Source organism: Aulonocara stuartgranti, assembly GCF_965226115.1.
Source record: "Aulonocara stuartgranti genome assembly, chromosome: 23".
NCBI lineage: Eukaryota > Metazoa > Chordata > Actinopteri > Cichliformes > Cichlidae > Aulonocara > Aulonocara stuartgranti.
In genome coordinates, this window is record NC_138958.1 from 41777803 (window position 1) to 41789787 (window position 11985).

At 39.1% G+C, this 11985-nt stretch overlaps 1 long non-coding RNA gene across 1 annotated transcript; it reads right to left on the reverse strand.

The window, feature by feature from the left end:
• Positions 1-5655: 5655 nt before the first annotated feature.
• On the reverse strand, positions 5656-11422 carry LOC309700774. Its single transcript, XR_014274746.1, has 3 exons — positions 10677-11422; positions 7111-7166; positions 5656-6943 (listed from the first exon to the last, which is right to left on the reverse strand). It is a non-coding gene; the product is annotated as an uncharacterized lncRNA (long non-coding RNA).
• Positions 11423-11985: the final 563 nt, after the last annotated feature.

Here is an 11985-nt window from a genome sequence, read left to right on the forward strand (position 1 = left end):
TTTATCCCTGATGGATACGAAGCTGGAGGAGACATTTATGAAGCTTTGCAGAATTTGACCGTTCTGCAACAATATCTCACTGACCACACACCTGGAGCAGCTACAGCACAAGGCTGGCTGGACTGGCTGTTCGGCGGTTCATGGCTGGCTGCTGTAGCAAGACCGTTTGTCCTTCTAGGTCTCATCATGATAGCACTGCTAATATTAGTGTTGTGTGTGTTGCCATGTCTCAGAGTAATGATTTCAAAGATGATAACAACTACAATGACTGCTTATGTTGCCGTGCCTCAAGAAGAACAGCATCCCGTTGAAATTCTGTTAGAGGAACTTGTAATAGCTGCTAATAAATGACGTGGTGATTAAAAATGACTTGTCAAGTGGTCATGCACTGATTAACACATTAGTAGTTTATACAGGTACAACATAAGGTTTTCTTATTCTTTTATTTTTTTTATTTTTTGTAGTTTTAGTTTTATTATTTTCCTTCATTATCACTTTTGTATTTTCTTTTACTGTGTCTTCCTTAGTTCTTTTTTTCTTTTATTGTTTTATTCTTTAGGCCACATGATTTAAATTTCTGCTTTGTTGACATTTTGACCATTAAAAAATTGCTAAAGATACTTAATAAATAACCTTGACAGACAATTGTTGTATACATTTAAAATAAGTTAAAACAGGGGGGAATGTTAGTGGAAAATGATTCTATGTTTCTTTACCTTCTTTTAAATGTACAAAGATGCCTTTTATCTGCCCTTTGTCTATGGTTAGATTAGTTTAGAATTATCCTCTTAGACTTTCCCAGCGAAGACATATTGTTTTGGGACATATTGTTTTAGATTGTTTTATCTCTCACAGCTTTCTCCCAGCTCTCTGCTGACGAGACTAGCGCCACATATGGAGTTGTTTATTTTATCTGTTTATTATTTTCTTATCCTGTTCTCACTGTCTTTCCTATAAAAAGTGCCAAGCCTCTGTTCACGATGTGAGTTGTTCTCAGCAGCTCACCCGTGTTCACGTTAAAGCATAAAAAGAAACCTTGTCTCATTGTGTCTTTATTTCTCCTGGGTTTTTTACAGAGTTTTCCCCCAACACTACTTCAATCATTAAACTGATCCATGATCAGCTGATCGGCTTTTCTCTCTTGTTTGTTTATTGCCCACTTTGTGCCAGAAAGAGGAAACCGCCAGATGTCACGCTAAACAACAGCAGCACGTTTAAGCTTGATCAGCTGTTGTTAGAATTTAGGGAGAGGGGGGCACAAGGAAATACTTTTCTTTCTTATTCTCATTTAAAATGTCTCGCTTTTAATAAATAATTATCTGAATCTTACAACAAACATTTTCATCTGATGTCAAATGTATAGAAATCCATTATTGTACATAGTAATTTTTTTAGGGTCCCATCATAATTTCTTCAGAAGTAAGTACCGTATATGATGCCAGTATTTTCCCACATTTTCTAGATTCTGTACCAGTACTGTGTGTAAAATGCCATCAAAAAGTCAATTAAGTTTTATTCTTTCTCACCTGTCTTCCTGTCTCCTTTCACTTTTTAAAGGTTGCCATGTTGGAAAAAATATTTTGCCCTGCCATGCTGTTTATTGATGTGGTAAATGAATGGTTTATGAAAATATATCTAAATCTGTCATCAGTAATCAGTAATGATCATGTCTCACCTCTAGTCTTCTCTGTCTTAATTTCAGGTTTTCACCATGTGTTGTAGATAGTTCAGGAGGTTAACTCGACCAAGCAGTCTACTTTCGGGTACTGTTTAGAATACCAGAATAGGGAGGATGGTGTAGGTTTAAGTTTATTAGACTGACGCATATATACCAACAAGACAGTGTACATCACTGTGACAACAGCGTTTGTTTTCTTTCAAAGGCTTTATGGTTTTTCCTATAATACCTGGTGGGCTGGTCTCTAGTCAAAATGCCCGGGCCAATTTTTTTGTCCCAGTCCAGCCCTGCCAGAGGAACGAGACGCTCTTTTAAAATTGACATTCTCCTCCCTGGCAGCGTCCCCAGCAAACCATGTGGAAGTCAACCTGGTTCCCCTCTCTTCCTAATCTGTCTTGGGCGTGTGAGGGCTCAGAGAAGCACTTCCAGTTCATTAAATGCCTCTCACTTCATACCCATCATTCAAAGTTGTTAAGAATACATCACACTAAGTGTGCATTTATGTCTCATAGTGATGCATTGTACATACTAGGAGTACACTGCTGCTGCTTAGTGTAGCCTATGTCTCCTGTTCACCGGACAGTTATGTCGCGCATTATAAATTCCTCCACAGCACAGAAGTTCTCAGATGCTTTTAATTTAACACTATCCCCACAAAACGGTGTTGATTTCTCAACGGATCTATTTAATCATCATTGTCTTTCGATCTTAGATGAAATCTGTCCGGTTAAAATGAGACCTGTGCCTGTTTCCAAGTCCCTACCTTGGCTAAATGACAACATCCGCTCTATAAAACGTAATTGTCGTAAAGCTGAGCGGTTATGGAGGAAAACTCATTTAAATGTTCATCTCCTTTATTTAAAGGATCTTTTAGCCTCTTTTAACAATGCTATTAGAGATGCAAGGGCTGCTTACTTTTCTCAGTTGGTTGCAAAGAGCAGAGGTAATCCTAAGGTCTTATTTGATACTGATATCATTACTCCTGCTCCACCTGCTGCCATTATTTCTTCTGCTGAAGACTGTGAAAAATTTCTTGCTTTCTTTTTAGAAAAAATTAGCAATATAAGGAAAAAATTGTCCCCATCAGCATCTGCACTGTCAGTTCCCACGCCAGTTCGGCCTGTTGTTTTAGAAAGATTTTTACCTGTTTCACTATCCGAGCTGGGAAAAATAGTTAGTGCAACAAAAGTATCCTCTTGTTCACTCGACATTTTACCCGCATCGTTATTCAAAAATGTCTTTTACTCTATTGGTCCCTGTATGCTCACTATAATTAACACCTCTTTGGGATCTGGCAAAGTCCCTGCTTATTTTAAAACTGCTGTTATATACCCCCTGTTAAAAAAGCCTATGCTGGACCCATCTCTCACTAGCAACTACAGACCGATCTCAAAAATACCGTTAATTGCTAAGATTTTAGAGAAGATTGTGGCTAAGCAGCTTACAGCAGTTTTAGACAAATATAATATCTTTGACAAATTTCAGTCTGGCTTTCGTAAAGCTCATTCTACTGAAACAGCCCTTCTTAGAGTTTCCAATGACATTCTGATGCAAAACGATGCAGGTAAGTGTTCTGTTCTCTTAATGTTGGATCTCACGTCGGCCTTTGACACCGTTGACCATTATATTTTGCTTGATAGGCTGAAATACTGGGTCGGTGTATCTGGGTCTGCCTTAGAGTGGTTCTCCTCGTATCTTTGTGAACGATACTCTTCTGTGGCAGTTTCTAAGTACAGGTCATCTTCTACGTCCCTGTCCTTTGGTGTGCCACAAGGCTCTGTGCTGGGGCCATTATTGTTTTTAATTTATTTACTTCCTCTCCAGCATATTTTGAGCCCTTTTGAGGATATTTGTTACCACTGCTACGCAGACGACATCCAACTATATATATCTTTTAAACCTGAAGATGCTTCTAAGCTGCGGATTTTAAATGTGTGTTTGGAAACCATCAAAGGTTGGATGGCCGACAATTTCCTCCAACTAAATGAAAATAAAACTGAAGTCCTTTTATGTGCTCCAGACAGACATGTACCCAGCATAATGAATGCTCTTGGTCCCCTTTCAACATTTGTGAAACCATCTATCAGGAACCTAGGGATAACCTTCGATCCTGCTCTTACATTGGATATTCACGTCAAATCTCTGGTTCGGTCTTGCTTCTATCATTTAAGAAATATTTCTAAATTGAGCCCCATAATATCTCATACTGAACTGGAGATTGTGATTCATGCTTTTATTTCATCACAACTGGACTATTGCAATTCACTGTTCACATGTCTAAACAAAAGTTCCCTGGAGCGTCTGCAGACTGTCCAAAATGCTGCAGCAAGGCTTCTGACGAAAACATCGAAATACTCACATATAACACCGTTGCTTATACAGTTACACTGGCTCCCTGTCGAATTCAGAGTCCACTTTAAGATTCTAGTTCTGACATTTAAGGCTCTTCAAGAACAAGCACCATCATACATCATTGAACTTTTACAGCCCTATGCCCCTAGTAGGTCTCTGAGGTCTTGTGGTCAGGGATTACTTGTTATTCAGTATACGAGACTGAAAACTAGGGGTGATCGAGCTTTTGCTACTGTGGCCGCCAGACTGTGGAATTCTCTTCCTCAGAACTTAAGATCTGCTGATTCACTGATTACTTTTAAAAAACAGCTAAAAACACATCTTTTTAAAATTGCATTTTGTTAACTTTTGACTGTACTTTGTCTTTTTAATCTGTTCCTATACCTTGTAAAGCACTTTGTGATCTTTTATCTATAAATGTGCTATATAAATAAAATTTTACTTACTTACTTACTTACACTCGGCTGGATTACTGTAATGCACTTTATATAGGGATCAGTGCTTCATACGTGACTCGTTTACAGTGGCGTGTCCAGCGGGGTGGCCTGTGCCCCCCCAGGCCTAATTTGCCAATTGTATGTTAAAATGTTCGTATTTTAATATTCAAAAATGTTTTTGCCCAAAACATATGTGCACTACATGTCAGTAAAAATACTATGCAAATATTGATGTCCTTGACTGCTGAATAAACACTGACTGATTGTATCTCTTGTACTTTATCAACGCAGTATCTAAAAACTTTGCACCGTAGTGGTTAAAATCTCATTCTAATAAGAGTTAAAAGCGCATTCGCTTATTAGGTTTATAGGGTTATTGAATTATGGTTAACGGTTGGTAGAATTGTTTTTAACATTATCTGACAATTACATCTGCCACCCTTCTCCAAATCTGTGCCCCTACCTGGCCCCCCCAACAAAAGATTTCTAGACACGCCACTGCTCGTTTATGGAGGGTGCAAAATGCGGCAGCTTGTGTTTTAACTGGCACTCGAAGGTTTGAGCACATCTCCCCTATTTTAGCTTCACTTCACTGGCTGCCCATTTCTTTTGGCATTCATTTAAAAATTCTTTTATTTGCCTTTAAAGCTCTCCATGACCTAGCTGCATCTTAACTCTCTGAGCTGCCACAGTCTTATAAACCCACCCGCTGTCTCAGGTCAGCTGATCAGCTGTTCCTGAATGTTCCCAGGACTGAGCGCAAACTTAGAGGACATCGTGCTTTTGCTGTAGCATCTCTGAAACTGTGACACGATCTGCCTTTAGAGATTAGACAGGCTTCTTCTCTGCCTGTTCTTAAATCACTCCTGAAAACTCATCTCTTCACCCTGACCTTTGACACCTTGTAAGATGTTGGTTTTTAGTTTGAGTTTTTTAGTTTATTTTTGCTGTTTTATCTTGTTTTTAAATATAGGGCTGTTTAAATTTTTTATGTATTATGTGTTTTATTTTCTTACTGTTAAGTTTTATTCTATTGTTGGGTATTTTAAAGTGCTTTCTCAATAAAGATGGATTGGATTGGACTGGAAGATAAACACTTTAGTTTGCAGTACTGTGGTGAGTTCACAATAAAGCACTGTGTTGGACTGGCGCACAGTGATTGTGGCGTTCATGGTCAGTGTTAGGTTACCTCAAGTACAGTGGATTCATTTGCATTTAAGCTGATGATGCTTAGATTAAGTCATCAAATTTCACCTTTATATCAGCTGTATAAGACAATTCTCAGGATACTGTTAGTGTAGGAAATGGAAAGACAACCAAGATATCTGTGAAACGTCTGCTTACATCTTGAACTCAGCTCCGGCGTATGTGGTAAGTTGTTAATGAGTGACTTTAATTTATTCTTTCTTCAGATGTGGCTATACACTCTACTGAGAATAAGCATACTGTCACGATATGAGTGGATCTTCAAAATAGACATCAAAATAGTTCATGGAGAAAATAAGTAGAAAAAGTAAAGATCTTCTTAGGAACAATACTGTTTGGATAATTATAACCATCATAAGCAACTGAATCATTTCAACATGTATTTGCTCAAAAATTTATTACAAACACGTATTTAATTATCAACACAAGGAAAGTCAACAGTTTCTAGAACTCCAACAGGGGCAGGACTTGGAGGTACTGGGATTTCAGGAGGCAGCAGAATGGTACACTGGTCAGTGTCATTATTATTGACCGGTGATGGTGGATGGCCTTGGGGGGAGCTGAGAGGTAACTCAGACCTCTTATCTTCAGGACACGGAAAGCAAACATACTTCTTTTCAGCAGCTGGAGACTTAGAGACATCCCAAGTCATCAGCCTCATGCGTTTAGGCTGAGGCAAAGGTTCCTCTTCATCCTCCACAGAAAAAACAGCAGAATATCTACGCTTTCTGCCCAGACCTAACTCTGCAATGGGTGGAGGTGTCAGAGGCAGAGGAGACATTAAAAAGGCCAAATCATCATCCAGGGATGAACAATCATATTTAAAATCTGGATGCATGATCTTGTTTGTGTCCTTTGAATGAAAGCTGGCATCAGCAGGTGGAGGAACTGAAGAAACTGGAACATCAGAACTCATCAGCCTCATGCGTTTAGGCATCAAATGTTCCTCTTCATCCTCCACAGAAAAAACAGCAGAATATCTGCGCTTTCTGCAGAGACGTAACTCTGCAGTGGGTGGAGGTCTCGGAGGCAGAGGAACATCAGTAGGACACATGAAAAACGCCACTTCATCATCCAGGGATGAACGATCATTTTTCAAATCTGGGTGAATGATCTTGTTTGTGTCCTTTGAATGAAAGCTGTCATCAGCAGGTGGTGGACTTGGGAGCTCACATGCAGGTGCACTGATAGGTCTGAACATGAAAGCGGGAACTTCATTGTCCAGAGCACAACGGTCTGCACTGGATGAGTGTGGGAGCTTCTCCTTTGCCTGTGGAGGAAGCAGACTTTGAGCCAAAGGGATCTTGTGTTGCAGAGGAACATTCAAGTCATCTGACGTTTTGCTCTGTTACATATTGTTGTTGTTGTTGTTGGATTTTTCTTTAAAAATTCACACGATTGAATGTTTAGAAACAGACACAGTGAAGGGTAACTTACCACAGCTCGAGCCATTTTAGGCGTCTGTCAAGGCAAAGACGCAGGATTTGGTTTCTCTGTGTAAGATTACAGGACAGTTGTCAGTTTCATTTTCAAGTCAGTTGGATAAATTCATATCAAACTTCTCAAACTGTATCATTAAAGCATTGTTTAGGTGGACAAATATGAAAGATATGAAGATAAAAACAGTAACAGCTGGCAATCAAGGGAAAACAACCTTACGAAAAAGGTCTTAATCATTATTGTTTAAAAGTAAATCTTTCAGTCCTTACTTCAGTGATTGTTTGAAGTCTCTGTGCTTGTTGTCAGTCGCAGATTTGTGTAAAATAGTTGCAGTTTGTGAATAAAGTTTGCAGGAGCTCCAAAGTTTGTCTGTTCAGTACCAAAGTAATGAGGAGACTGAGTGCAGGTTTGGAATCCTCAGTGACAGAAGAATGCAGCAATGTTTGAATTTGAATTTGTTATTGTTTATACCATAGCAACACAGTGATGCCCAGTCAAATGTCAGGTACAAGGGATAACCCACATACACATCCAACAGCACAGTAAAGCAATGGGCACCAATGCCACCAGTCAGGCCTTAACAGTGGCGTGTCTAGAAAATTTTTGTTAGGGGGCCAGGTAGGGGCACAGATTTGGAGAAGGGTGCCAGATGTAATTGGCAGATAATGTTTAAAAAAAAATTCTACCAACCGTTAACCATAATTCAATAACCCTATAAACCTAATAAGCGAATGCGCTTTTAACTCTTATTAGAATGAGATTTTAACCACTACGGTGCAAAGTTTTTAGATACTTCGTTGATAAAGTACAAGAGATACAATCAGTCAGTGTTTATTCAGCAGTCAAGGACATCAATATTTGCATAGTATTTTTACTGACATGTAGTGCACATATGTTTTGGGCAAAAACATTTTTGAATATTAAAATACGAACATTTGTAACAAACAATTGACAAATTAGCCAATGCCAATGCAAAACCAATGCCTATTAAAAAAAGAAGATAATCTTCTCACAAACTGAAGTTTGATTTTGAAACAGGAAAAAGTGGGGAAACAACTGAAAAGACTAACATTTGAATAACACCTGAAAGCAAGTAAATACTTTCTATGCTGCCTTATGGTAAACTTTGGTAATATTGATGTATAAAGAACAACACTGGCTGATGATGAAATACAGTCAGCTGGCATGGTGACACTGCCAGTATTAACCTGCAGGGCTGGACTGGGACAGAAAATTGGGCATTTTCACTACAGACCAGCCCACCAGGTATTAAAGCCATAAAGCCTTTGAATGAAAACAAATGCTGTTGTGACAGTCCCATATGGAAAAGAAATAGTAAAAACGTATATGATTTACTCATGAAAGTGGCCACTTTCTCATTACTTTCATATATTGTTTTAGTAAGTATCCAAAACATACAAGATTCATTATATAATCTTTCAAGGGATCTTATATCTGTTTTTACTCTTGTATGCTTTTCATACAAGTTTCACACAAGACATTTACAAACTTTATAAAATTTATATATATCTTTTCCATATGTACACTGTCTTGTTGGTATATGTATGGTTTCTATACATTTATGTCAGATAAAAACTTTGGTTGTAAGATTTAGATAATTATTAAATAAAAGCTAAATATTTGAAATGAGAATAAGAAAGAAAAGTATTTCTTTGTGCCCCCCTCTCCCTGTTACAGTTTTTGCCCACTGCTTGAACACATTTTGCAAAACCCCGCTCGCTGTGCCAAAACTGTACACACAAGTACACATGACACAACACTGGGAAATATACCATTCACATCTGTGCCAAATTGGAACTCTACTCCCAAAACCTAAACTCTGCTGTCAAAACCTAACATTCCTTTGTCAAAATGTAACTCTGTTGACAAAATGACACATACCTGCACCATATGCAAACACTCACAGATCAGGGGGAACACACTAGTCTGCTGTACATAAAACACTGCAGTCCTTGATTCCCATTGTTTATTCAGAAGGCACATTTACAGGAGACACATTTCCAAACAACCATAAACGCAAATAGACCTACTCAATACTGTACATTGCAGTACCATGAATACAGGTACAGCAAATAAAACAACAACAACACAATAGTACTGCATTTGAAAAAACACTATACTGTAAACACAAAAAACCATGACAATTGTGCATAAGTGGGCTCATGGATCCCGCCGTCTGTTGGGGTCTGGCCACAGGACCTCATCAACATCGCAAGCAATGTCCTCTCCCGCTAGGCACCGGGGTAAATATCCTCTTGCTCTCCCTCCATCCATGCTTGCAAAGTTCTTGGAATGGCTACGCTGAGGGCTTTTTGTAGTTGGCTAATTGGTGTTCAGTTTTGCAAGTAGGTGCCTTCAGGTGTGTATTTGAGTGGTTGCAATTACCCGATGTGTTTTGTATTTTGGATACATGTGTTTTCCGAATGGCACCCTGAGATTTCATTTTGTGAGCGAAGTGTCTTATGTATGAAATAGAGTGTAGCATGCAGGACCATGTGTGTTGCATGAGGGAGTAGGTGTGTTGCATAATTGGTACTGGGGTGCAAAGCAGCGCTTTTGTTTAAGGTAGGGGTACATGTGTTTGAGGTATGGTAACAACAGCTTCACGTTGTGTTACTTTAGTCTAAGCATGGGTTTATAGTGTTCAAGCAACGGGCAAAAACTGTAATACCCTACCTGCCCCCCTGGCAAAACTTTCCTAGACGCGTCCCTGCACAGTTACCAGCTGTCAGCTACATAAAAAAAGGATGCTGGTGTTATTTGTCTCTCAGAAACAGTTCATAACTTCCCTTCAACTCATTCATGTCACCTAAAAGGTAAACCTGTTTCTCCATCACTGTTCTGCTCTGATGATTCAGTAAGGACATCTCCTGGTTTCATCTTCATGTTTCCCTCTCACCAGATATACAAACCGATATCATGACCAGCAGCTTTTTTGCAGCTGTGGCTCCAGCAAACATCAGCTGATACTAGAAATTAATCTTAAATACATTCTAACAACAGCTGATCAAGCTTAAACGTGCTGCTGTTGTTTAGCGCGACATCTGCTGGTTTTCTCTTTCTGGTGCAAAGTGGGCGATAAACAAACAAGAGAGAAAAGCCGATCAGCTGATCATTGATCAGTTTCATGATTGAAGTAGCAACAGGAGAGGGAGGGGGAGAGAATGTGAGAAGAGGCAGCTGTGCAGCGTAAAGACAGAATAACTCCAGCTTTGTGTCTTTTCCCATTCTAGCTAAAGTCCGGGACAAACTGCGTCTCTTCTCAGCTCAATATGAAACGTGTAATATTTTCTCTGAATGAGGGACCATTCCATTTTTTAAGGAGCCATTGGCAACTCTACTAACTAACCTTATGAATAAAATAAAGTTCACTATCAGTAACATCATAGCAACAGAACAGCTGTATAAAAACTCCGTCAAGCTGGCTAGAACGCAGTACGAGTTATTGCAACTGACGGTAAAAAGTCAGCATAACGAAAATAAACTCCACCTAAACTTGGTTTATATCTGACCCAGATAGACTGCAGGTCATAACTTCTTACCTGAAGTTCAGTTCACCTGACGCTCGGACTGGCGGCTGCCTCGGGTCTCTTCTCCTGCCTCCCCTTCCCTCATCCACCTGCTGGCCTCTGTGGAAGCCCCGCCATAGCCACCACCAAACAACTGAGTTATTTTTACACATCGACCTGCATCTGGCCAATCCACCACCTCTCATTGTTCATGCCCTTACAAAAAAAAATAAGTCACCAGGCATATGCCCGGTATGCCCGATGGCCAGTCCAGGTATGTTAACCTGCAACCAAATCTGCAGCTCCATACAGCAATGTTACGACTTAGATTATATCTTATAACTCATAACTCTTATGTTAGCTCCCCTCAGTAGCATACTGCCTGAAATATTCGACGGCTGCAATAATAAGTGTTATTTTTTCCTTGGTATTCTAATTTCACCGAAGTTTACTAAACTCAACAAACTTAATATTACTTACCGAGACATTTATTCTGTCCTCATTTTCTTTCACCGAAAAATTGTTTCCTGCGGTGCCGTCTTTCGTGCTTGGCTCTCCTACCTTTGCTAACGTGATGCACATAGCGCAGAAGCCGATGCTGCATTCACTTACACTCGGATATCTGAACTTCACCGTGAAAACATAATCGGACATTTGATATTTGATTGAATTTTATTGTTTTGCCTTTGGGGTGGCACCTGGGGTGGCCAGTCTGGTTGGGGGGGTGGCCTGGGGGGGCACAGGCCACCCCGCTGGACACGCCACTGGGCCTTAAAAATACCTGACTTATATAACAGCATACTGACAGTGTCTCATCCAAAAAAAGAAAATGTATAAATACAGTTAATATCATTTTTATTCAAATTTTATTTAATTCTCTTCCTATAGTGCCAAACAGATGTCTCAAGTCGTCACTGTTACAACATAGATAAACATGAACATGAAATCCATTATTTAATTCTCTTCCATTCACTCCAGTTCAATTCAATAGCTATATAGATGGATAGACAGATACTGTATTATATACTATATTGATTCCAAATGGAGAATTAATGTGTTATATCACCAGGATAATGAATTCAAGTAGTACAATCTCCAATAAACAGACAACACAGTTAAAGTTCAAAGTGCAATATGTGCAGGATCCAGGCTTTATATTGTAAGATGCAAAACGTTTATATATACATAATATTGTTGAAAAAATAAAGAAAGTTAAAAATCAAAATAAGTTTATTGTCACGGTGGCTGATGTGATTGCAATATGAACCCGAAAGCAGACAAGGGAGAGATGGAACTGAATCTTAACAAAAAGCAAACCATTTATTAGGTTGAAAAACACGAA